The sequence below is a fragment of the Erithacus rubecula genome (genome assembly GCF_903797595.1).
Source record: "Erithacus rubecula genome assembly, chromosome: 3".
NCBI lineage: Eukaryota > Metazoa > Chordata > Aves > Passeriformes > Muscicapidae > Erithacus > Erithacus rubecula.
Window position 1 is genome coordinate 85,398,226 of NC_136689.1, and position 27,716 is coordinate 85,425,941.

The 27,716-nt window shown below is 40.3% G+C and overlaps 1 protein-coding gene across 14 annotated transcripts in view; it reads left to right on the forward strand.

Annotated features, from left to right (window-relative positions):
• Positions 1-27,716, forward strand: part of LOC306800413 (poly(rC)-binding protein 3-like) — a 492,346-nt gene that overhangs the window by 348,205 nt on the left and 116,425 nt on the right. The window contains exon 1 of one of the 14 annotated variants that reach the window (XM_079302506.1): positions 7,455-7,797. The exons of 11 other annotated variants lie outside the window; for them this stretch is intronic. The gene's annotated coding sequence lies outside the window, so the exon portion shown is untranslated. Of the gene's footprint in view, positions 1-7,454; positions 7,798-7,883; positions 8,075-8,128; positions 8,244-27,716 lie in introns of those variants that run through there. 2 more of the 14 variants (XM_079302507.1, XM_079302512.1) reach the window with 2 other exon arrangements.

Here is a 27,716-nt window from a genome sequence, read left to right on the forward strand (position 1 = left end):
GGCCAGCAGCTGTGATAGCTGACTGCTATCAGTCCCTGGAGGCAGCCAGATTAACAGCACGGATCCTCTAGATCTCTCCATTGCAATTCCCCACTTTTCTCTGGCAGGCAGGGGTGGCCCTGTCCCATCTGTTATTTTAGGAGGATTGACTGTCAGTTTTGCCTGAGCCATTGAAAAGTCTTGTGCTGGTTCTGGAATAATAGGCATGCAAAATGTTTATAGTGAGGAATTTTTAAATGAGGAATAATCATGGCATTATATTTAGAAATTCAGTGAGTGTCCTTGGTCTCAATGTAGTATGTAGCATGCTACTCGTTCCAAAATCCAGATGACCTTATCAGTGTTTGATTCTCCATCTCTGGCTATCTCAGTTTCTTCTTTTTCTACTCAAAGTTCTTTGTGAATTCAATAGTGTAATATTAAAACCAATTTTCATGATGGATGGATGGATGGTCTGCCATCACTCTCTGCTTTTGAGATTTGAATCACAAAGGTTCAGTTTTGACTTTCAAACTTCCCTGTGCTTGGAAGATTTTTGTAATTTCTATACCTTCTACCAATGGAATTTCCAGACATACCAACTCAGTAGCTAAGTACAGAAATTGTACATGGAACTTCCCAAGTCTCTTCCACAACTGTTTGATTGATTTTTGTGCCCTGGAGTTTTGTTCATTCAAACTGACCCTCAGACATCAAGAGATGGAAGTGAACCATTCCTTTAGATTTCTGAATTGTTCTCTTGGTCCATTCTGGGCTTGTGTTATTCCCTTGTGTTGCAGCCAGTGCTTTTCATAGTGGCAGAATTTTTGAATGTAACTGCTTCTCTAGTTTCACAAATCAAGATAGCTTGTTGAAAATTAACTAATTACTTTTTACAATTGTTTGTGTCACAGTGAACATATTATCACATATTATAAACCACCTTTTTGTCATCTGTATTAAGTCAAGGATTATGTTATGAGGTTCATGAGGATCAAATTTCTCACTCCTTATTTCATACTCCTTATGGCTGCTTCATCTTTGGTATACTACTACTCTAGGAGAGAGGAGGAACTTCCTGTGAGTTTTGCTCAGGCTCAGTCTAGGGCTGCACTCTAGCCAGTTCACAGGCTTCCCTGCTCTTCCTGGTATAATTCTGGTAGTTTGGGTTTTGTATTACCCAGATGCAACTCATTCCAAGAGTAAGCAAGCTCTGATGTTTGTATGCACATATCCCTGCCCTTCTTTGTGAAAACCCTTTGAGCACTGTGGCTGGAGGCTTACTTCAGCTTTTTAGTTGGACAGTGGCTCCAGTTATTTCAGTTGTCATTACTGTCAAAGAGCTTGACTGGTTTTTATATTAGTCCCCAGTGAAGACTGGATACTTACTTCCAGCTTTCAATGAGCTATTAGGAAGCCACTCCAAAAAAAAGTACTTCTTTGTGATTTTAAAGGAGAAAATGGTAGGTGATTTAAAATTATTTTTAGATCTGAGATTAGTAGTGTATAAATGCCATTTAGACTTTATACAAAAAAACACAGTAATTTCTTCTGTGCACAAGACAACTAGCAACTCCTCTTACACCTACTGGTATACTTAGTCACTTTTTTGCAAATCAGCACAAGCAAACTTCCCAAGGGCAGCTTTGATGAAATGCCACACTCCCCATGCCAGTGAAAAATGACCTGCTATCTTCCCTGTAATAACCAAACACAGAGTCAGAGGCTGTTTGAAAACCCAGAGCTCACCCAGGACTGTGGAGTGTTGCTTTGCCAGCAGGCAGGAGAAGAATTAGTTCATGGCTGTTAGAGATAATCCTTCCCCTGCTAGTAAAGTCATCCTAAGCCAGTGACCCTTTAAAAATAGGAAGGAATATTTGCCAGCTCTGGTCTTCTATGACCCTGCTGGAAGACATTCATGTCTCAAAGACACCCTGTGCACCCTTCTTTGTTTTCAACTGATAATCTACTGGTTTCACAGTGTTTCATCTTGTCTCCACTGCACCAGGCTGGCTGGGTGGTGAGACACTGCAAAATTATGTTAAGCAAGACCTAAAGGCAGACATCCAAGCGGAGATTGAGAGCAAAAGGGTATAAATAAAGCAATGACAAATTCACTTCCAGAGTATACTTAACCATGACTCCACTTGCAAGTACCCCATGAGGGATTTCTTCTGCACTGCTCTGCAGAAGATGGTGGATTCATAGTCAGATGTCTTCCCAGTGGTGAGCTCACTTCCACATGGCTTCCACTCCTATATGCCCTGCATTCCTTTGGGACCCTGCTTCTGGAAGCACAGGTAAATACTGATCATGCCCTGTCTTGAAGGGACATCTCAGATACTTAAAAGGTTATTTCCATGGAAGCCTGGCAGGGAACTGTTAGTGAAATACTGCTAACTTTTCCTCCTGTGGTTAGAAGTGTTGTGCACCAAGAGTGCAAATTCTCCTTTTGTCCTTCAGCAGTCTGCTGCCCCTGCCCCTGAAATCCTTTAATTCTCATCAGGCTCCACTGAGATTTTTGTACAATCATCATACCTCTATTATGAGACACCAGTTGTGTGTATGTGTGTATGTTCTGCAGGTTTCATGATCACTGGCACCTTAGTGACATTCTATACACATCAGGCTTTAATAACATGGATATCTGATGCTGTAAAATTCATATGTTGTGAGTGTTAATGCAACTTGTACCCAGTGTTTCAGACAGGGTCTTTTTGGAAGATCAGCTCCTCTCTACTTTGCTGTATGTCTAGGTACAAAGTGTGTTTTTCTAACTGCACTAGAATTCCAGGCAAAGAATATCACTTGTATAGAGCTATACCATAATTCCATTTAAAAAAAAAATCCTAGTTTTATCTTATCTTGGATGTACAGTGCTCCTGGTTCCCTGCAGATACAGTCTCCCTTGATACAGAAACCCAGACACTGATTTTGAAGATAGAGTTCATTTTGGACTTCATTGAGGCAATGGACCTTGGTCTTGGCTGCCTTCAGAGGACAGAATTTCAGTCAAGCAGAGCTGATGTTGTAATCTTGGATGATGATGGCATTTGTGATTGTTCAGTGAGCCTTCCAAGGAATCAACCCACTTCTCTGGGTTTGGACACAATCATTTTCATTCTGACAAAATTACTCATGGTGTGGAAGATCACAACTACAGCTGATGTAGATTTAGATCTTTCTTAGCCATAAGATGTTTTATTGTTTGAATTATGTCCTGCATTTTTAAAATTTTCAGTGGAGTAAAATACCTGACTTTCTTTTCAGAATAGTGTATGAGGTCAGCTGTCCAGAGATATTTTTCTCTTTGTAGCTCTTGTAGGAAAAAAGGCAAATGTGTAGATTTTTAAAATTGTACCAAAACAGACATCATGAGATTGTAATTTTAGAAAAAAACTGGCTATAAATGAAAGACTTCTCTCTTCCCTCCCCTAATTAATTTTTAAAAACCCAGATTGTCACTTCTTTTTCTTCCTGAAATGATACCTGTCTCTCTTTATCTGTACAAGATAGTTGTAATCCAAAATTATTCAATTAATTGAATAATGTGATTCAAATGCTGTATATGTGGGCTTTTATCCCCTTTCTCCCCCCACTAATAAGGAAAAGAATTCTATGTTTAAGGGATTATACCACTAGGATCATAAGTTTAATGTGAAGCTCAAATAATTGGCATTTACAGTTTTATCAAATAAGAATGAAATTAGAATGGTAAAGTAAATGCAACATGGGAAATGAGACAGAAGGCAGAATCTGAGGAACAGGTTTTTCCCACCACAAGTGTTTTTGTAGTTGGTGGCCACAAAAGCATCTTTCTGAGACATTTTGGTGAGCTGACCAAAGCAGAAGTGAGGTAGAAGAATCAAAAGCTTTCACAGGTATCCCAGTGACAGATACTTTCTGCTGAGCAGGGCTCCCAATCACTCACTAGAGCTATATGCTTTATGCCTCACTTATCACAGCTTTCTGTTACAATCTCTGGCTTATTCACATCTAGTGAACTTGATTGCACTTTCATTTTTTTGAGAACTAAATTTTTAGTGTTTATCTATTTAAACAAGTGCTTGTAATGCTTGGTATGGAGTCAATTGAACACGGACTTATAGAACAAAGTATTGACTAGTCTTTCTTCAAAGATTAGATTTTATTTCAAAATTTTGGATAGCTTTCTCTCTTTTTTTTTTTTTTTTTTTTTTTTTTTTCAATCTAATGCATGGTGCTACCACATTTGCAGAGTTTGATCCAGAAGAATCGAAGCACATGCTTAAGGAAAAGAATGGCATGCGGTTCATGAACCCCATAATTAGTTCCCCTTCCTAGCTCTAAGCAGTAATTAAATCTGTCACTTCTGCTCTGCTGATTCATTTATTTAGCTATTTAATTGCTCAGCTCAATACGTCTTTATCTCCGGAACTGCAACATTTTATTCAGGCTAAAGAATAGCATAAGCCATTATTATTTTTTTTGTCCAAGGGCAGGGACATGTAAAAGAAAAGAACACTAATACTAGATGATTTGGTGGTGTTGTCAGTTTTCACTTATCAAACAAAACAGTATTTAAGGGAAAACTTCAACCAGTGCTTGAGGATAGCTTTCCATACACAGGTTCCCTTCTCCAGGAAATTATGTCAAATGCAAGGACCCAATGTATCTGATCCAGGTTTTTATTTCCAAAACGAGTTAACTTAAAGCACTTCCAGGTAAAGCATAATTCTCTATATGAGCGATCTATTGGTAGAATATTTTATGAACAGTTTAAAATTGCAAATATGCATTCAGTTTTTTATAAACTAAACAGTATGTTTTCTCTGTACATTTTAGTTTTGGGACATTGCTCAGTCAGAGATTTTTGTAATCTGTATCTTAGATTTATCATCAAATGGAGCATTTTGATCTGAAAAGCAAATGGCATTTGGAATACTTTCACACTTGCAGAGACAACCCTTCTAAATATCCCTTTGTGAGGCATATATCCATATAGTTTTTCTCATTTTCTCCCTGAAGTTTTTCTCATTTTACATTTTCATCAGTCCTTATGGGAGGTTGCAAGATTCCTCCACCATTTCTATGCAGAGGCTGGAAAAGCTGGTGTAGGAAAGCAGCATACATGATGAGGAGCAGATCAAGACAGATCAATAAAAACAGAGCCTTTTGGTGAAAGGGGAATTATTTTTATTTTTATTTTTATTTTTATATCTATTTTTATTTCTCCTCTTTGAAAGTGGGAATGGCAGATAGAAAAATTAAAGATACAATGCCCGCCCAGAATTCAGAGACAAGGATATTTTTCTATAACTTCTAGCATCAGTAACTCAGTTCCATCAATTTATTCATCTGCCTGGCTGGCTAAATTTTTATACCATGCACACAGCCTTGCATTTCACTCCATTAGTGATTTATTTTTGCTGTCTTGTTATTCAGTCACAACTATGCAGTTATTTAAGTCATTGCTCATGTTTTTGCCAAGTAAGCTTATTGTTCTAAAAATCCTTTTCCTGCTTACCTGGAGGGGTTTTTGTTGTTGAGGATTATGTTGGGTTTTTTATTCCTTCATTGAGACTTTTGTCCACTTTTTTGCAATGCAAAACATGTTTGTACTGCTGCTGTGGCCAGCCCACCCAGTTGGCCCTGAGTGAAGTAGAAGCAGGAGCCTGTGTAAAGAGCAGCCAGTGGTACTGGCAGGGTTAATTAGCCATATTGCATGGAACACCTTGGAAATTCAGCTGGATGCAGTTCCATCACTCTGGCTGCTGTGCTGGGCTGCATGGAGCAGCCCCATGCCTATGCCAGAGTGAGGAGCTCTGCTTCCCTCTCCCCTTCATCAGAGAGGGCTGTGTCAGCCCATGGGCTGGCAGCTTTGGCTCAACAATGCTCAGTCTGTCTTGTTCGTATTGGTGTTCTTGTTTTGCATCTGTGCACTCGGGGTTACTCACAACTCTTGCTTGAAACAAAGAACATTGCTGTCCCTGCTGAAGTCTGGAAGTCTTGTGGGCAGTTTTGTTCTTGCAAGCCTGCATATGAGATTTTTGGACTAGAGTTTCGTATGAGCTTCACTTAAATATTCTCTCTTTTAAATCAAGTGATCTTCTAAAAGTACACTCTTTGTTACATTGGGCATATGCTCAAATTCAGGGAATTAGTAAAGCAGCAAAACCCCTCTGTGGCAATATTTTTTGGATAAGGGTGCTTTGAGAATAAGTCTGTATGTGAATTGGTTTAGTTTGAGAAAGCAGCGTTCACTGCAGCAGGACAAACAAGTGTGATCAGAAGAGGGCATGGGAATGAAATGTACAAAAAAACCATTTATTTGTAGTAGAAGAGATTTTTGAGTTGATGGAAACCCGACAGACGAAATACAGGGTTAATTTCAGATGGCCTTTATCTCAGTTCTAAAGGGCATGCGGTTGGTCAATAGGATTAACTACTTTTACACAGATTTGTACATAAACATTGAGGCACGAGACTTGGACATAAGCAGAGTGCCCTCCCTTTGAAATAATTACATTCTTCAATGTCTGGGGAGGGAATTAGGTGACAGTGGCTATTGGCTTCCCCTCAGATGAACCTAGCTCTTGTCATCCGGCCATCAACAGACTGGAAATTGCTATCTGGAAGGCACTGCAGAGTTTACGAGGAGTCTCATGGGACCAAAACCACTCCCTTCTCCCACGCTGCCCTCCCCATGCTGGAACCAGTGGCATCCAGCTACTTGCACAGTGTGAGCTGGACATTTGGGAAGTGGTACACAAGCTGGTGAAGGCACTGTGCTTGACCAAGGGTCTGAGGGCTTTTTGTGAGTTTTGTTGTTTGTTTTTTTTTTTTGTTTTTTGTTAGTTTTCAACTCTAGCTCACTGTATAGTGAGAAACCTCAAGCTTTAGTTTCTCCTCCCAGCACCGGCATATGTTAGTGTAAAATGTGTCCAAATTACATTAAATCTTCCAGCCTTCATATAAATGCACCCCCGTCTGTACTGTATTAATGTATTGCTTTACTTATTGGTGTATTGGGAACTTCTTGTTAATGTTTTAATCAACAAGAGAAGTCACCGCCTGTACTATTTGTGTGATGCACCCTATCTGTGGGGCTGGAGTCCACCCCTGCCCAGCCCTGGTCAGTCGCTTTGGTTATATAAGGTGCACAGACTTGGGTACCTATAAATATTAGCGAGCAGCTGTCACAAAGGGATTGTGAACGAGCTGCTCGGGACCTCCAAAACATAATAGCTTGGCACGCAGAAATACACAACTCTGATAACATACTACAAGGTCATGTATTGGGGAGAGGGTAAGGAGGTGACAACTGCTTTTAATCTTTGTCTGTTTTATAAAAAACCCCTAATTTGCTTGCTTTGGTGTTTCTGGTATACATCGGATATTTACAATTTTTATCACATTAGGATATGACATTCCTGGCCTTGCCAGTGCTTTTGTTTGGATATTTATAGCAGCTTCTGGTCATTGTTGAGCAAAGGCGATTGCCCTGCCCTCTGGCCCTTTCTTAAGCAGATTTTGGGCAGAAGCTCCTCTCGTGTGGCACTAATTGAAGTGACTGGTGGAGGGGGTGTTGTGAGCACACTTGTGCTGATGTGCCAGGGTCTAAGCCAAGGGAGGAAGAGAGGATAAAACGGGGGAGAAGGGAGGAAAGAGGAAGAGAAAAAAAAAAAAAAAAAAAAAAAAAGGAGGGGAAAAAAAAAAAAAAAATTAAAAAAAGCCGGGGTTTGCAGAGCGGAGGGCTGCAGGGCTGCCGGCCATCTGTCCGCGCAGGGCGGCACGGCGGGAGCGGCGGCGGGCGGCGGGAGCGGAGCCGCTCCGCAGGTGGGTCCGGCCCCGCGGGGCTCGGGGCGCGGCGCCGCCCGGGGCGGGCGCTGCCGGGGGGCGCGGGGCTCTTTGTGTGGGCGGCGGGAGCCGAGCGGGCCGCCCCGCGGGGAGCCTGCCGGGCCGCGGCGGGCCAAGTCGGGAAAACTCCGCTCGGAAAAGCCCGAACCCAACAAGTTGCGGTGGGAGTGCTCCGTGCGGAGATGGGGCTGGTTTACCCGCCGCACGAATGAGATCCGGGAGGGACTGTCAGTCGGGAAGTGCGGGCTTCCCTCGGGTGAGTAAGCCCGCCCGAGCCGGGGCTCCGGCGCTGCCAGGCGGTAACACCGTCCGGAGCTGCTCGGTGTGCGGCCGTGTGCCCCCGGATCGTGGCTCCTGCAAGTTTAGCGTGGAGCGGGGAGAGGCCGAGCAGGAGCGCAGGGGTCGCGGAGGGATTAGCAAGGCAGAGGGTAGTAAAGTTCTGACGTGCTGTAAACCAGCATCACCGTCAGAAGCAACCGAACTGGAATATTGTACCGTATTTTGGAATTTGTATTGGCGTTGGAAGTTACCACCTTTCGCTGAAGTGTTAATGTTTCTGGAGGCTTTTCTTGCTGTCCTTTTTAAGTTGCCGAGTAAACAACGGGGTCATTGCTCAGCGAGTTCTGCAGCGGGGGAAAAGTGAACTTCGAAGTGTGTGCTTCCTAAAGAAAAGTTCGAAAATATATGGTAGTTTTAAAGTAACAGTAATAATAGAGGAGTCTGGGCTTCATACCTTATTACTATGGTTATTAATATTATTATTTTTGGAGATGGAAGAAAAATTGTTCCTGTGCGCTTAAAATGATGTTTTAATGTCATTTATGCATCTGTTAGAATGTCCTGTTAGTAGATATGGTTATGTTTATTGTACCGCTTGGATTTGTGTTTCTGATAGCCTTCCTAGTGCTACTGGAAAAATAAACACTCAGTTAACTCACATTACCTGAACGTATTTTAACAGTTTAGGTATAAATTATAGGCAGCAAAATGCAGTCATAGCTGGCAATTCCTTTGCATGTTCATCTTCAAGTTTTAGAAGAGAGAAAGAAATAAGTATCTGTTAGACGTGTATGTACCATCCAGTCTAGCTGTAGGTCTTGTTTGTTTCTTTTGTATATGGTTCTAGAATTGGAACAATTGTGAAAAATTGAGTTGAACAGCTGGTAATCCATTTGTCTATTGCTTATCCCTAAAAGGATTCCTGGTGCAAAGTTCATTAACTATAACTGGGAATGGTTCAAAGCAGAGTCCAGGAATTGGCCATGCTGAAATCTGTCAAAAGTTTATAAAAACAAACAGAAAAGCTGAGGTCTGCATCCTCATAAACCTCTTAAGAAATATGTCCCCTATCTAGTATGCTGCTCACTGTACTCAAGGCAAGAAAAACCTCGATGAATCATGTGGCTATTGCTCCATATCATCCTTATCTATAATCAGGCAAACAAAAATATTTTTACTTTCTTTAGTCTGGAATAGTTTTGCAGGAGACCTTGCCGTCTTTCTTTCTCTCATCCGTGTCCTTGCTGCAAAAACAAGTCCTCAAGAATATAAACGTTTGTTTTACTGGTTATATTCCTTATCTCTCCCGCCATTCAATTTATTCTGGTTTGAATATTTCTGTAATATTGAACTCAGTTGCCATTACTTCCTTCAAGGACCCTATTTAAACGCATTTGTGAAGAGTGTGCAGCATGATAACATGTAGCACCCTGGATATATTTAATTTTATTCTTACATGCCTCAATCTATTTCTCTTATTACTTCAGAGAAGCAAGAAACATGATGAACGCTCCATTAGTGGTATTGGTAAGAAATACATTAACACGAGTGCACGGTCAGTAAGGAAGTGTTTTTATTTGAAAGCCTTCTCGTAGCAGACAGCGCACTAATAATCACAACCTGTGCCGTGTACCTTCAGTGCTAGATTGCATTTGCTTTTGGGTTCTTTATAAATACAACTTTTATTCAGGGTAGCTGCATTTTCACCAAATGCCCAGGCTCCTTGTTGCTTTTCAGCCTTTGCAGCCTCTGAATGCTGCGGGAATTTGCTGGGCAAAGAGCTGGGTGTCCGTGGGCTGGGCCGTTGAGGATGCAGCCCTTCTCAGAAGCCAGCATCGGTATTGTAGGGCATTGAGGTCTGATAATAAAGTCAAGTGAAATGTGGTATTAAAAATATAAGTCAAATCCAAAGACTGCTGTGTTGGTTGGATACCCAAGAGCAAGCTGGAATAGCCAGTCTGAGAGATAACTGAAAATGCGGTGAGCGACTTCTGCAAGCCATGAGGGAAAGTGCTCAGTTTTCCACGTGTGAAGCCGCTTTCCACGGATCCATCGCCGGGCAAGAGGCTGTCCTGGTGAAATGACTGGGGTTCACATCCCTCGTGCTCAGTACCCATGGCTGAGTAGAGGGTGAGGTGCCTCTCCTTAGGAGTGCTGGGAGCCTGGATCCAAGCATGCTGGGCAGGGATGACTCCAGAGGGACCCTGCAGCAGGGCAAGGGTCTACCACTGCAGTGGAAAGTTGTGGAGAGGCTTGCAAAATTGATGGGGGATGTGACTGCAGCCACAGTGTGTGTGGCAGAAGTGGCAAAGAGGTATTTTTGGGAAGGAAGGGTTTTGAGGTGTCAAATGTTGTGGCAAAACACATGGTGGTCATGGTGTAATGTTTTTAAGATGGAAGAGAGATCAGAGGTCTGGTGGAGCAAGCAGTAAAGGCAGGTGGGTGACACCAGGGGCCAAAGGGCCTAATGCTTCCATGGGGAGAATTTGCAGCTGGATGTGTGACCCAGATTGGGTGCTGTGGAAAGAGTGAGTCAGGAGCTGGGAAGAACCATTGAAATTTCTGTTTGTCATCACAGACCAGGGATGAAGTGTTGGGCAGCTGAGCTGAGGGGAGATGATTATAATTCAGGTGTGCAGCACGAGGGCTGACGCCCAGAACAAAGGGGCACAGTGAATAATTTTTAGCCTTTTCTGTGGCATATATGAAATTGGGAATACAAACTTAGAGTTCAAAGCAAAACTTAAGGATAGCAACCACAATTATTCTGTAGTACTGAAGCTTTTTATTCTCTTTGTTACTCTCTCCCCAAGGTTTTCAGTTAGTGGGATCTCCGTCTTCTGATGTTTGTAACGACATCATGATCGAGGATGGTAGAATGCACAGAAATTAATTTTCATAGACTTTGCCAGATCATGTTCCTTTAAAAGAGACCTAGTTGCACTTTTAATAACAGATGCACTCTGTTGTAATCATTTGCTAAGCAACAGGCTCGCTGTGCTGCCTATGAAGCACAAAAGCAAGGGACGCTTTGACATGTCATGTAAAGCTTACGTAAAGTTTGTGAGCAGCAGCAGAAAGAGTGAGTGATGAATGCTCTCGGTTTTGTTCCTTACGTGAAAGTAGTTTATAGTTGGGTATTTTTCTCTGCTGGCTGCCATCAGCAATAGAAGTATCAACAGGAGAAAAATGGGTCGCTTGGGTTTTAGCATTAAGCAGCAAATCCAGGGCCAATAGGATTTAGCTGGGATGTTAAGGTTTATTCAGTGCATTTAGTTAATGAAGTTGGGGAGGGGAGGAAGAAGGAAAGAGTCAGTGTCTGGGCATGGGGGAAGGGATGAAATAGCCTGCTGCCACTAACTGCTTCCTATGGTGACTCCTTCTGATTGATAGATGCTCCACAAGACAAAAGAACAACTGAGCAAAGGAGGTTTTAATAAAAAAACAGCAGCTCAATGCCAACTCTTTTGGATTAAAATCAAGCAGGAATTCTTTGTAACAGACATCTTCTTGGTCTTCAGGGTGTATGTTTTTACCCCTAAGGGTGTAATGCTCATCAGCTGGTGAGAGGGAAGAGGGTGATAATAGTATGTGCCAGCAACCATGAAGTGGTCATAGAGGCATGGAGATATTCAGCAAGAGTAATTTTATGTTAATATTCATCAGTCAGGCACAGAAGTCAAGTTCAGGCTAACAAACTCCCTTTTGAGCACTCTGCCAGATTTCTAGCAGACAAACCCATCATCCCCTACGCACATGGGTGGCCTTTGCTGTGCTCACCCGTATTCTGAAGCCTTTGTGTCCCCTGCCAGAGGCTGTCATCTTGTGTACACACATGCTGTTCAGCATCTTGACTTGCCTTCTGAGCCCTGAAAACCTTCAGCACAGAGACACAAAAAACAATTAGTATAGAAAGTCATTGTTATTTAAAATAAAAAGGGCTGTTATCTATATGTCCAAAAAAAATTTTGCAAACCAATATGAATTACTCTCTTCCCCCACGGGAGTTAGTTTGTTGGGTTTTTAATTCTGGATCTGTAATTCTGGCTCCCGTTTGGATCAGACCTTGTTTCCCCAAAGCTGTGATGGTCATTTAGAGTGGGATGAAGTTCTTTTCTCCCGTGCTCCTCTTCAGAGGTCTGTGCTTGACCATGGCATCTCGGTGCTGCTGGGAGTCCTTGAGCAGCGATCAGCACTGTCACGACTCAGCAGCCTTTCCTTCTGTGGGGATTGTGGGCATCGGTGGCAGGATCTGACTAACTGTGGAATAGATAAGCAGAAGGTATACATAATTAATAAGAAGAGTCTATGTACTTGTTGTTCTTGGCATGATCTAGTTGCTCAGACAGCCTATAGCTTGATACAATTCTCTGAGGAGGATGCTGCAGTATTTCTTAGTTGGATTTATTACAGTGACGCCTGAAAACTTCAGAAAATGGTCCAGAGAAAAACTTGAATGTGTGATTTTTTTTTTTTTATTTTTTTTTAACTTACAAACATTTTGAGATAAATATTTTCAAATAATAATTGAAACAAAAGTAGTGAAAATGCTTAGGAAACACGGTACTTTTATGCTTTGTCCTGTACTGGTTTATTTCTGTTAGAGTCATAGTACATTTACTGAAAAGCATTTCCTTACAGAATAGTTTAGGCGCATGTCTGTAATAAGAAAGAAAGAATTTGATTTCATTAAAATTAAACAAACCAACAAAGGACTTGACTGTGATGCTTACAGCAGGGCTTTATGAATGTTCAGCCAGCTTTTAGAAAATGGGGATGACTGTGTCAGAACAGCAGTCTCAGGAATGGCAGCAGGAGTCTGGGCAGCTGCACACAGAGATTGTGGAGGTCTAGGAAAAGACTTCTATCGTCCTTTATATACAAATAGATATATATTTGTTGGTAAATAAATACAGATATTATTGCTGATCTTAGTAATTTATGAAATGAAATCTGAGCAGTGTGATTGTCTCAGTGGCAGCAAGGGAATCATAGTATTATTCCAGATGCAGAGCATGTTACAGAAAAGTGAAGAGGGGTACATCTCCAAAGAAAAAGAATACTTTTTTTATATCTACATGGTAATGAAGTGTTTGGTGCAATGTCCACACCATCTAGTCCTGTATTTATGATGCTCTATTACCTTTACCACTGTTGGACTATATCTTCTTATCAGTAGGCAGTAAAACATCTATTCAGCATTTGAGCCTAAACAACTAGAAGGACAGAACCTGAGACTTGAAGACCATAAAATGACTTTTCTGTGATTTCACTCATTTAAAAAAACTGTGGCATACCTTGAGGATCTCATTAGCATAGTTCTAGCTACATGCCAGCATCTTTCTAGAAGAGCAAACAGAAAATTGTTGGCTGTGTTGTAACATTAAACATTCTATAAAATAATAGCAGAGATTTTAAATGAAAAGGCTGTGAAACATTGGGGGCTAATGCAACCTTTGTAAATGCTGTAAAGCTACTCAATAATTACTATATAGGCTCAGTAATTATTATATAGTACTGGATTAAATACTGAAGGTCCTTGATCTGTGTGAATCTGGTGGAGATTTCCTTACACATGATCAAAGTGATTAAAAAAACTGATTTGTTTCTTTATAAGTATATGCTATACCTGTGATAGTAAATTAAAATCAAATGTTTTGCTCCTGCAGATAGGAAGATGTGAGCGTTCTACCTTTGTTCCACTAGACAAGTTTATAGTATTTATTCACAGTGATGAGAATCAACTTTGCAGTTCCAATTCCTTTTAATTCAGAGAAGTTTAGATGTGTGGATTTTGATTGAGTAGTAGGGAACATCAAAAGTTACACCGTTAAATTTTTCTGTGAAGAACAAGGGCTCTGTGCAGACACAGAGAGAGATGCACTTTGTTTTGCCCTTCCTCCTTCCCCCATCAGCATTCACAGTGCTCAAGCAGAGATGCCTGGTAGGTACTGAAGAGGCTGTCACTGTTAATTTATTGTGAGCATCCCACAGTGACTGGGGTGAGGTAGAGGAAGCCGAATAAAAATTATAAGAGCTATTGAAACTGGCTTGTAACAAAGTCCAATGTCCCTTCAGTGTTTCTAGTATCAGATAAGTAAGATTCTCAGCATCTGATCCCATGTTTTAAAATGCTGCTTAAATTTTGGAAGCTTCTCTCGTTTGTGTAGGAATTATACTTTTCTGACAAAAGACTCCAGCATGAGCCATGATGGTGGAGCCTCCTAAAGCTGTTATTTTTCCATTGACAGACTAGAGCAGATCCCGAGGCAGCCCTCAATCCTGACAGAAATGTGGCTGCACTTGAAGGTGTCTGCTTGGAGGTGACCATCATGTGCTGGGTGTGGCTTTCCCACACTTCTAACCAGTGTTGCTGTTGGCCTCCTGTTCACTTACAGGAGCCTTAATTGCCAGTATAACTCTAGGAGCTTCAGTACCAATTAATCTGCTGGCATGTGCTGTTATAATTGAGCATGTGACATTGTGTAGCTACTCTTTTTGGTAGCTAATTAGTGTTTCTGAGTAATTTCCCCCATGTCTTGAAAAGCATGCTTTTAGAAGGCACTGATCTTGAGCTGACACAGTATCTTCAGGGATATCTGCTCTTGTTCCTGGCTGTGGAGCAGAGTGTGTCAGTTTAAACCCTGGAAATGCAAGTTGCTTCCCTCTGCAGCTATTTAGACTGCCGTGGCTGAGTGTAGGGGTACTCACCTGTTTTCATCCATATTGCTGCAGAGTAGGATCACATCCATGGCCAGTTGCTGAGTTCCAGTTGATGAGTGATACCCCTCAGTGGTACTTCCTAGCCAGTGGGTGAAACAAGCTCCTTGCAGTTGTATGAACAAACTTTGTTGAGCTTGGATGACACTTACTGATTTCTCAGAAAAATCCCTCCTCTCTTCGTGATTTCTAGTTTCTATGAAAAGGTGATAAAAGGCAGAAGTATGACCATTTAAGTGTCCTATCTTGATATTTCCTGTTATTACCCTTTTTCTGTCAAAGGTAGCCTTAGCTTTTGGATTTGGTAAACTTTGACAGGGGTCTCTTTATTTACTTGTTTTTTTGACTGGCCAATTGTATGAACACCACTTGTGGTGGATTACATATCTATGTGTATACATATATACATGTATATATTCAGTTTTGTTGGTAGTTACTTCTTGACCCCAGATTTGCTGGGAGGAGATTGCTGACACACAGTTTGGACTTTGGGCTGTGCCTTGTCGTTTCTGGGTTTCCTTTTAGGGTGATCTGCTAACCAGGACCTATTCACTTTTAATCCTGTTTATCATCTGAAAAGAAATCTCCTAGCACCCTGACCTTTCCTTGCCTGTTTTGCTGGTGGTTAAGAAACAACCCCAGTCATGGTTTGAGTGGGTGTGTGGAGTTACTGGGGTGCTGGCAGTAAAATGCAAGAGAGGCTTTACAAAAAGGTGTACAGGAATCTATTTTACTGTGCTTTTATTAAACACAGATTATTCTGCACAGATGGATGGGCTTTTGCTTGTGTCAGGTGTAAAGAATCCAACAATGTATGTCTAAACCTTTCTAAAGCAACTTGAATTCCCATAGGAAAAATGCATTAAAGTTCCTATAAAAATGGAGTTTTCTTTTTACCCTGTGACCTTTCTGATTTCCTATCCTTAGACAGGAGTGACCCAGTCTCCAGTGAATATTATTATTATTTTTATTATTAGTCAATAAAGTTAAAAGTAGATCATGTGTATATTGTGGGATAGATAAAAATGTAAGCAGCCATAACTAGGGTTGCCTATGGCTACTGATGAAATGTCACCTTCGTTTTAGCTCCGTATGCCTCTGAGATCATTCTTAAAAATACATCAAAATGCAATTCTCTCAATGAGAATATAACTGAGCTGCCAGGAAAATAATTTTATTTCTAAATAATGTATTTAAAATATACAAGACAAGCTTGAAAGATTGCAGATACATCTTAAATCAGTTTTAATTTCTAGTTCCTAACCTACTAATGCAATTCGCATTTTTCAGATACATAGATTTTATTACATGAGGGGATTATTTTATGAGGAGTTTGAGATTTTTGCACAATCCTTTCTTTGTTGTGTTGATTTCAAGGTTATTAATTCATATTCAATTGAAAAAAATTAACTGGAGTCTTTATCTACAACTTTCTCAGGTTTCTACTACATTAAATTTCTTGCATGCTTTTGTTTCTAGAATGCGGGCAAATTGGGCAAAATGTGTGCTTATGTTTGCCCTCGTTTAAAAGGAAACTAATTTACATTTTGAAAAAAAGTTTTAGAAATTTTGTAGCTTGGATTAACCACAGAAATGTTTCAATTTATTTTCGATCAGTACTTTTATTTTGTAAATAGTAATTGCAGTTTCTTGGGGGCTGGGAATAGCCACAGAGTAAAACCACTTTGGCCCTGCAGATGTGTCTAAAGCTAAGGGCAGACTTTTTTAAAAATCACATCAGCACAGATTCAGCCCAGTGATGAGTTTGGCTCAGCATGTCTTCTGCTGCAAAGCTTATTTCAAGAGATTATTAGTCAAAATTTGAAAACTGTGCAGGAATCTTGCAGAAAACTGATAATCTGCCTAATGAGCCTCAGCACTCTGGGGAAAGCCAACGAACAGGGCGTGTACTTGAATACTTTTCATTAAGAGCATTTATTAGAGTAGATGTCAAATGGATTAGACTATAGTAATAAATAAAAATGGGGTTATAGCTCATGTTTGAGGCAAGCTTTCATGTCTGCAGCGCTGAACAGCTGCTGCCTGTAAAAGTCTCTCTTCACTTCTCATACCAAAGAAGGACTTATAGAAATGTATTTGTTCAAATAAATATATTTTTAAATTTATGATGTGTAATCAATGAGGTATGACATCATCAAGATCAATTTTAACCTTATATTTTTCAGTTGATACTTGGTCAAATTCAATAGTTTTGTGCAAGCACTGACCACTAATTTACATACCTACCTATGGTTTGGATATATGCATAGTGACTTTGTGAAAAAAATGGTATTATAGGGGATTCTGAGACATAAATATCTTCCTTTTATTGTCAGTCTGAAGTGCCTTTGATCTGTATTCCTAGCCAGCAATGGTTTTGTATTTGTAACTATTTCTATTTTAATATGGTTTACCTGGTTAGTTTTTGCAACCATTTGAAACAGCTGTTTAAATGTATTCCATTCATTTGCTGCCTTACTTCTTTGAAACAGACTGTGAAGGTTTTCCTGATTTTTAACATGTGTGCAGAAGACCAAATGTGGTACAAGTCCAAGCTGTAGGTAGCCTTGCCCAGTTCTAACATCCAAGGAAGATGTTGAGGATGAGATGCCCACAAAATCCCTGACATTTCTCCTTGATTAATCTGTAGGAGCAGTAGAATGAGAACAGGTTACTGTATAATCCCTGAGGATTTCTGGGATCCTCTGTCCTCCTACATCCAACTTTTGTGATGACACAATGATGTTCCCAGACTCTTCTATCGACTTTGGCTACGCAAAAACAGCTCACTGTGAAAGTGATCTGTAATTCTGCTCCAACTTGTATCTGGATAAGAACGTTTTCTCCAAGTAAAATGTCATTAAACGAGAGAAAACAGCTTCAGTTGTTCCAGGAGAGGTTTAGATTGGATATTAGGAAAAAAATTATTCAGTGAAAGGGTTATCAGGCACTGGAACATGCTTCCCAGGGAAGCCATCTTTGGAGGTATTTAGAAGACACATAGGTGTGGCACTGAGGGACATGGTCTTAGTGTTGGTCTTGGCAGTACTGGGTTAGTGGTTGATCTTAAGGGTCTTTTCCAGCCTTGCTGATTCTTTGTTTCTGTTGTCCATGAAAACTGTGTTTTCATAGGCTTTTTCTTCTTTCTCCAGCCATTAATTTCTCCTGACTTTCACTGCTCTCTTCAGAAGATCTTCCAAGTTTTAAACCTGGATGGCTCCTTCTCTTGGAGTTAAAGGAGAAAGGATTGAATTTACATAGATGTGTTGTCTCAGTGATGGGACCAGTGGAAAGTGAATGTGTTATGTCCAAGAGATTGGAAATGTAGTGTTAAAAATCTTTGCAGTATGTGTGGACAGAAAAAGCTTACCTTGGTATGCGGATTCTTTTCCACATCCCTGAGAGGAGATAATATTTTTATTGATGTAGCAAAGTTTAATGGTTAGTACCAGAACACAACTGTGTCCATCACCACTTTGCCTCAGTAGGAAGAAATTTTACAAAACTTGTGTGTTTTCATTCAACCACGTGTAATTTTCAGCAGTGGAATAACTAAAAAATCATATTCTAGGCAGACTTCCCCCTCACTGCCCCATTCAAAGCAGCCTTCTGGATCTCATATTGATCATAAGGCCAGCTTCTTGTCTTTTTGTTTCTTTACTGCTCTGTTGAATATCTTAGAAAAGTCATATTGAAGATTGAACATTATTGTGGAAGTTTGATCTGTTTTCAGGAAAAGCTGATCCTTGGTGTGCATGTATCCACTTTTTTTTGGTATTGAGGTAAATCTCTGCTTACTCATTCCAAATTATATGAGAATGTATGTCTTACACTGGTGTTACTTGAAAATTTGCAAGTTGGGTTAATTGGGAGCAAGTCTTCTCTTGCTGTTTCAGTCACATCCTGGGCACCCAATGTATGTCCATCTGTAAGTGCTATGATGGATCATTTGCCATGTTAATGCAGTTTTTTCCTGTCTGTTGTTAGTTTTAACAACCTGCCTCCCATAATTTAGAGGGGGAAATAAAATCACCTCTTTTAGACAGCATGTTTTCTAAGTTCATACTCAATTTCAATGTCTCCTTTGAATTAATCTCTGCTGTTGGGCACCCAGACCCCAAAACAAACCCCAGTCTGTTTGGCAGATGAATGCAAGATCGGGTTGTGTCTTGTGAGGCACAAGACTCCCCTGTTTTCCTTGGAACACGTATGAAGTGATTCCACCTTGATTAAAATGCAATCATTTTGCATCCTGCAGTGGGGTATTAAGTTTTGCAAATGTCTGGCCTACATTCTTCTGTTCAGTTTTTCCTTCTTTAGCTCAAGGAAGTTGCTTGTCATCTTTCCCTCTACCAGGACTCTCAATAATTCTTTCTTTCATCTGTATTGTTACCTGTTAAGTTATTTATAGACTATGATCATATTCTGCTCAATCCTCTTTTCTGGATTATAGAACTTTAGCTTCCTTAGTCTGTCTTCGTATTCAGTGTCTTATCCTCCAATTCCTATATCATTTAAGTTAGCCTTCTTTGTATATGCCTAGCTATTTTAATCTTTTTTTTTTTGCAATATGTGAAGATAAGAGCTGCATGCAATATTCCATTTGTGGTCACATCATGACTTTGTACTCTGGAATTATTACCTCCTTTGATTTATGTGAGATACATGCACATCAAGGACCAGCAGTTGCTTCTCCTGCAAACAGATCAAACTTGCAAAATAGTCTTCGATCTCCAATCAAATATTGAACCTATTTTCAGATGGCATCATGCTCTATGCTTCTAGGCAACATTTGGTACACTTATATTCCAGCCTAAAGCAAGAATACCTTTACTTTTGTGAGTAAATATCCCCTTGTTTTCTGCATCAGCACATTTCAAATGTCTGTGGATTACTATTCTCTTGTAGACAAAGACAAAACAAATGGGAAGGTGAAAAATATTTCCCCCAAAGTACATGAAATTAATTCTTGTGAATGTAAAAAAATTTTGGACAACTAAAATAATAAATAATTCGTCTTTACTGGAAATATGTCTGGATTTTCATTCATTTTCATGTGTATTTGTCATTTTTATTTCAAGAGAACAGCAAAATAATAGTTCTCAAATAGAAGGACATGAACTGCACATAAGACCGGCTGCTGGCAGGACTCTCACAAAATCAGCTTCAGTTTCTGTGCTTAGGAGGCCTCTAAATTTTTAGAAGCTTGTTTGGTTTGGTTCTTCACTCCACATTTATGCCCTCAGTGCATCAAACCTCTGAACTGTCTAATTTATCTGTGTTGAATTCAAAATACTATTGGTTTGTATGACTCAACAATGAATTCCATTCATAAATCAAATTACATAAAATTCATGTGGTTCTATTAATGACACCTGTAGTAACTTTTATAATTAAAAATCTTTATTTTAGCTTGCTGTAATTTACTTGTAGTGTGCATTTTCAACTCGTTAGTCTTTTTCAACTAAATTTATCTTACTTGTCTAATTCTTTTTCTATGGCTGCTGCTCCTCCCTTAAGTAACATTTAGAACCTTTTGCTTCCTTCCAGAGTTGCTTATCTGTGGAAAAGCTCATGCAACTAGCATCTTGTACACTTGCCTGAGAGATTCCTAGAATTTCAGAAATAGTAAGAAATGAGTTTGTTGCTTGATTATCAAATTCAGTTACACCATTCAGGTGTAAACACTTAAAAGATTATGTGCCAGTTATATCACCATTGCTGGTTTCTTATTCTTCCCATCCAGATTTAGCATTGTCATAAGGGGTCTCATTTCTTATTTGCTTCCATACTAGTCTGTGCCATAGGTTAATTTGTTGCATCATCTTCAGTTGGAAAAAAATTAAGCATTGATGTAATATTTAAGAAACATTTTGCTCCAAGGATGACTCTTGAAATTCAGATGAAGACTGAGTGAGGCAAGCTGTCTTTAAGGTTTGCCTGCTTCCTCCTGTGGTGGAGGGCCTTGCCAGTTCTGGCAAATCCATTTTGACTGCTAAGTTATACTGGTTATTTTAAATAGTAATAAAAAAAGTTTTAAATGCATTAAGTGCTTTAAGATTAGTGCCAGGATGAATGTCATTAAGTAGTCTAATGAATCCAGTGTCTTCCCTTTTGAAGTTAGCAGTCACTGAGATCTGGGAGAGCAGTGTTAGTACTGAAAAGTTGAAATGCTGTCCAAAGGAAACCCAAGGAAAGGGGAAATACTGCAAAAATTTAACCTGAATTAGAAAATAAGAGGATTTAGAGAAAAAAATTAAGCCATTTGGAGGAAGTTTTCAAACCCTGGCACTGGAGTCTTGTCTCATACCTTGTTGCCACTGAATCTGCAGAGACATGGCTTTGATTACCATCTGCTTGGTAAATGAGTGGCTCCTTCCTAAAGTCTGTCTTGGGCTATTAGAGGGGGAGTTTGTCTTGCCAGATCGTGCTGAGAGCCGAGGGGTTCAGGGTGGCTATTCCTGGTTTGCTTCCCTGATCTGAAAAACAAATGACATTACTGTTAACAGAAGGGTGGGCAGGGGCATTCTGGAGGATGAGTTTGGGATATTGAAGGGGCTAGTTATTTATTTAATTTATTTACTTGGCATAATTTCAGATTAATAGCCTACCCAGTAAGTTTGTGCTGTAGTACACAAATAGCAAAAGAAAAATGTGTGGTGAAAGACAGACATGTAGAGATAACAGGTTCTCTAGAACAAAAGAAGCCATTTGGTCCTACTTGTACAGCTGAAGCTCTCTGTATTGTTTGGTTTCTGAAACAAATGATGCTGCCACGTTACTGTGTCGGCTGCAAAAGCCTGGGAGTGGCCTTCCAGCCTTGCAGATCTGTCCTCATCTGGAGATGAGGCCAGGGAACAGAAAGTGTGAGTGGGCTCTGCACCAATGTCTGTCCCCCATGGTATTTATAGGCTCTTACAGCCTTGTTAGTAGGCAAGGCATGGGCAGGGAGCGTGTGACCATGCAGCTTGGGGCTGAATTGCCAGAGAGAGAGAATAGGGGTGTATTTTGGGGCTTGTGTTTTGTGGATGGCTGCTTCTTTGGGTGTTTTCATTTTCCACTTTTTTTTTTTTTTTTTTTAAACAAAACCACCCAGCTTGATTAGTGTGCTGCATGCAGGCAGTTGTACTACTTGGACTGGTTGTTATCTTGTGTTCTGTATTCTGGGATGAGGACAAGTCTGTTCCACAGCTTCACCTCACAGGCATTGGGAATGCGACTATAACAGCTCTTGAGTCAGCAGTTGTTTTTTGGAGGGGATTGCTCAAACCAGATTTTCGAGGTCTGAGCAGTAATTTGTAGTAAGTTTGCTTGCATTGTACTGGCAAGGTCAAATAGGAAAACAAGCTCCTAGTCAGAGTTTCCTTGGGGCAGCAGGAAGTCTGTACCCATTAGAGGACCCGGAGATGAGGTGGGCATAGGCATGAGAGACTGCTGCATGTCACACTCCCCTTTCTGTTCCCTCAGCTGAGGCTATGCCTGCTGCATTCACAGGCTGAGGAATGCATTCCAGGCTGAGCTGGGACCCAGCTGCATTTGGGACCTGAGGTCTCTAAACAGTGCTGGCACTGGGCTGGGAGTAAGGCAGCTGGGACCCACTGATGGTGCACTAATCCATTTTGACAGGGAATCAGAGCTGGAAAATGATGATTTTCTGAAGAGTTAGAGCATCAGAAGTTGACGCCACAGCACCACTGTGGGCTTAAAGTTGTTGTATCCTGACTGCTTTTTGTGCCTGGGTAATCCTTGAACCTTTGGCTTGCAATGAACGTGACCACCAGGGTGCTTGTCAGAAAGACTGTCTTTAAACTGGAGTGGTACAGGGAATGCTTACAGAGGCAGGAACTGTTCTATTCCTTCCTTGTGCTCTTTTTCTCCTTCCCAGCCCCCTTTTTTTACCACCCCACCCCCCCACTTTTTTTTTTTTTTTTCCTTGTCTGCCAAAGAAAATGTAACACAAAAATCAGAGTAACAATCATTTTGTGCTCTTTTGTCATCAAAAAAGTGATCAGTTCAGTAAAGTTACAAAGTGCTGTGAAACAGTCACAGTTTCAGACCAGTGGAAAGTGTACTAGTTCATAATTCTGGGAGGCCTAAGTCTCTTGGGTTAACTCTCCATTTCTGCTCTATCCACTGATAAGGCAGTTATCAATGGTAAGGAGGTCCCTTACTGGTGTGATCTGAGTTATTTTACTCTGTGTGGGAGAGTATACTTTGCAAAGACAAGCTTGTATATTTCAAATTGACTTTACTATTATGAACCAAGGGTAATAAATTTTAGTGCAAGTTGTAACAGCATGTTTCTTTCACTTATGTTTTTTAGTAGTTTTATTAACATGACTTTATTAACATGACTTTTGATTTTCTCTAGCTAAGCAGCCCAATTGCCATTGTGTCAAATAACAAAGATGCTCAATAAGTTTTCATGGCCACATAAAGGAAAATCATCTATTTTATTTCATCCAAAAATAAGAAGGATTTTTTCTGAGGAAGTCAATTATTTGAAGCCTCTCCAGACCAGATTCCTAGAATCAAGTTTTTATTTGAGTTCTTTGCAGATTTATGGCAATACAAATATGAACATTAGATATTTTAGGATGTTATAACTTGTTAGGGGCAAAAATTGTACCAGTCTCTGTTCTGCATCTTTTGTTCTCAATGAAGATTTCTGATGTTATTTCATGTACTTGAACTGGATGTCTCTGATGTGATGGTTACTCCCAGTTGCAAATGAGAGGTGTTGATTCAGCCACAATGTTAATCAGACAGACAGAGACTAAAAGAAAACAATTTTATTTTTCTTCATCAAGTGCAAGAGTAGATGCATACAACTTTTCTGGTTGATGTGCTCATGAATTCCTCTCCCTACATTTTTGATCCTCACAAAGAATCTTGAATGTGAGCCAGATTTCTCTGGGAAATTGTCCCCTTGATGATGATATTTGCCAAGAAAGGGATTTCAACAATGTGCTAGCAAGGGAGAGAACTGTTAACCCTCTGTAGATGGGAGAATGTGAAACCACCACTGGAAAATACGAGATTAAGCTTGCCTGCATCATATAAATATATAAGAATTCTCTCTGATGATTCTGTCAACCTGTCAAGGTTTTCTCATGTTTTCTATCAAATTGCACTATCTGTACATAAAAATTGATCTGAGATTTTTTAAATTGTTATTTCCCATATAAAATATTGAGAGAAGGAGTTGCTGTTCTTGTAAAGAGCCTGCATAATCACTTAGTTTGGGCCTTCACCAGTGGATGGTGGCTGTATTGTCCTTTCCTTTCTGTAGTACAGGCTATCACCAGAAGTGTGATGAGCATATGACAAACACCAGAGTTAGAGCTGAAGCTGAAACCTTTAGTCGAACTTGGAAAGGAATTAGGAAAGAGAAAGCACATAGCCAGGAAGAACCCTGTTCAAATGAATGTTTCTTTTAAAAGCCTGCACCAAGAACACTCTATAAAGAGTAGTAGGGATGCATATCTTCAAAACCAAAGTGTGTAAAAAACATGGATTGAACTAAATGCTTCAGGAACTTCAATGCTCAGTGTGCAGAAAGATGCTTTTGTTTCCAAGTGCCTGAGGGGGTATCTGTCGACTAGAAGAGTCTCCTCACAGACCACATAATCCTGGCAGGGCTCTTTTGTGAGTCTTATCTATTGCTAAATGGGTGCATGAGACTCTCCCAAAGGAAATAAGGAGAGGACTGTACATCTGTCAGAGCAGCAGTGGAACCGAGGGAAGGAAACAATTCTGCAGGCAATGAACACAAATGAAAAATAAGTGTTCTATAGGTTGATTTCATGTCTGGTAATTCTTGGGTAAATGAAAGTGACACTCAGGACACTCAGACACGCAGGACTTCTCCAGGGTAGCAGATATGTACCTCCCTGGCCCTGTGTACTGGCATTTCACTTGGTGCTGTAAATTAAGTCCAGACATTCTGGCTCTGTACCAAGACCAGGTGCAGATCTCACGTGCTGAAGGTCAGTCTTGGGAAGACAGACATGGATGCTTTCCTGTGTAATGTAAGGCTGATAAACTACACAACAAAGGTTTGCAATGCAGTTTGAACCTAAACCCATACATGACAAAGAGACCTGAAAACGTGAGCATCTGTGACTGCAGTTCAAAGAAATCTTGTCTACAGAGCACGAATAGGGTGTCTCTTCTTCCCCCTTGCTTTTGAGGAAGGCTGTGATAGCAGTATTCTAAGCAAAACAGCTAAATTCTGATAAAAAGATGTCTTTTAAAAAAATGTTTTTCAGCCGATGGTATGTGAACCATATCTCAGAAACCCATGGCAGGTAAAGATGAAAAGCAAGCCTTTGCCTTGGGCTTAATTTTGTTATTCAAAGGTCTGCATATTTGCTGGAAAATATTTAAGGATCTGTGATGTGAAAACAGTTGAAAATCACTGACCTGAAAATATATTTCCTTGTTTTCAGAAAACCAGTGAGACTGAGTTAGCAGAACATTTCTCTATGATGATGTTGATGTCTTTCCCTCCTACCCCCATCCTACTAATGGATCACATGATTTGTAACTAGAATATAGCCTTTCATTTCTTATGGTCCTTCTCTAATGAGATCTTTCTGTGTTGCAACATCAGCACGGAGCTGTCCTAGACTGCTTGTACAATTATCCAATGTACTGCACATTTAAATGCTAATTAAAAGTTTGATCAGTGTTTTAAAAATCATGTTTTCTACTTATTTTTAAATAATCAGTCTTGCCAAAGAGGTCTCCCATTGTAATTAAGATGTCTTATAGTTCTGGGATAAGGGTTTATTTCTATTTATGCTCAAAAAACCTCAGAATTGGCTACTGTAAATGGAACACGTGTCTACACTAGATGCCATAATTAACTATGACAGTCTAGCTTGCTTTTGGAACACATGTGCTACAGGCACAGCATTCAAATATTACAGACCTCTGACCTTAAGCAGATGTCATTATTTTAGTCATATGGACAAGCCAGAAGGAAGGTCAGAGCTCATTCATATATATTTATATCATAGTCTTCTATTTTATGTATACATGTGGTGATTTTGCTTGAAGGTTTATAGGAAGAGGTTAGCCCTAAAAAGTGTTCAGGGTGGAATTTGGCTTCTTCCTGACAGAACACAGTGTTTTTAGTGATGTGGCATTATTTTGTTTTTTTTATTTGGGATTTCCTGCTGCCTTTTTTTCGGCATGGCAGCTGTAGGAGGTTGCTGTTACCTGAATTATGCACTGAAATCACTGGGATTGCCTGGAGTGGACATCAGCCTAGACTTTCTTTCCCTCAAAGTAGCTGTCATCTCAAGTAACTGTCATCTTCATGGAATATGCTCATGTCTGATCACAGCCTTTGGCAGCAGTCTTGAGCAGGAAAACATTCTTTCAGTTCAGGTGTCTGGGGCTTGTGGGTGTTGCAGACCACTCTGAATGCAGGTGGGAAGGTGCAGCTCATGGAGTTTAATTGTAATGCATTTTACTGGAGCACTGCTGTGATATTGGTGACCTTCCTCCTTTCATTTTACTGAAACCATATCATTTCATTTTGTGATTTTCCCTGAAGCCACCAGGTTATCTCAATAGCTTGCCAGACTCAAAGCAAAACTCTCCCCTTTTCCTAGAGATCCTTTCACTACCACTACTGGCAAACTATCTTTTTTTTCTGTGAGGGAAGAAAAAAGCCATGCTAGCCTCAAATCATTTTGCAATTGCTAACACAGCAAGTGAGTTTATTAAAAACAAAAGGACAGCTGAGGAACGAATTAAAGGAAAGGAAAGGCCTTGAAAGGAAATGAATAGATGAGTTCCTTTGTGAAAATCACCTTTTTCATACATTATATGTATAGGGTGACAGCAGCATTTTAGCTGAGTAATTAAACTCTGGGGTACATGCTTATGATGCCAAGAGAGCAGAATGACTGAGGCTGAGAATTTCTCACAGTTAAATAACAGACCTATTAGAGCTGAACTAGCAGCAGCCAGGTAACATTGTGGTGCCATATTAGTGGTAAGAGCAATCATAGGGATTCCTTACAACTTATTCCCATGAATTCATTGAAACAAATGCAGCTTTCAGCTCTTTAATTAAAGCATCTGCCTTTAAGCAATGGTTCACAAGATGCTTATAGGTTGTGTGAGGTACCTCTTCAACTGTGTACTTTCTTATCCCTAGAGAAGCATATACAGCATCAGTATGACACAGGCAGGAATTAGTTTTCTGTATGTATGACCTTAGTTTTGAAGAGCACTCGTGGAAGAGCGTGCTTGCAGCAGTCAGTGTGTTGAAGCTGATTCCACCCATCACCCTGTAAAAAGTCTGGGGCTGGTCAGTCTCTCCAGCCTGGTCCTCCTGGGACTGCTTGGTCCTCTGCCATGTGCTCCTCTCGGGCTCAGTGCTCGGGAGAATCCCAGGATGGCTGAGCTGACACCAGGCTGCAGCTGCCCTCTGGCTTTCCTACATCTGTACGTCTTGGTGCTCTTCGCACAGGCAGGGTGGACAAGCCTGGCTTATTTGGAAAAGGTTGGTTGCTTTGTTATTTATATTTTAGGGAGAAAAAAAATCCTTAAAACCTTGGAAACTGTAGAAATTGACAGCTTGATTCCTCCTTTTACCAAAACTCTCCCCTTTCTTGCATTATCCACCTGTCTGTTGTGTATTGGGGCTGAAAAGTCCTAGAGAAAGTTAAGGGCAAACATTTATGCTCTATGGATCTGTCTCTCTCCTTAAAGGAGCCAAATGAACTGTGCTGGGTTAAGATCTGTTTTATTGTATTTTTTGGCATGGTTCTGTAGAGCTGAATTCTGTAAAGCTTAAAACTGTTGAAGTTTTATGGAGAAGAGATATGAGATTTCACTTACCTGGCACCTGTTTCCAACCACCGGTGGAAGGCAACATA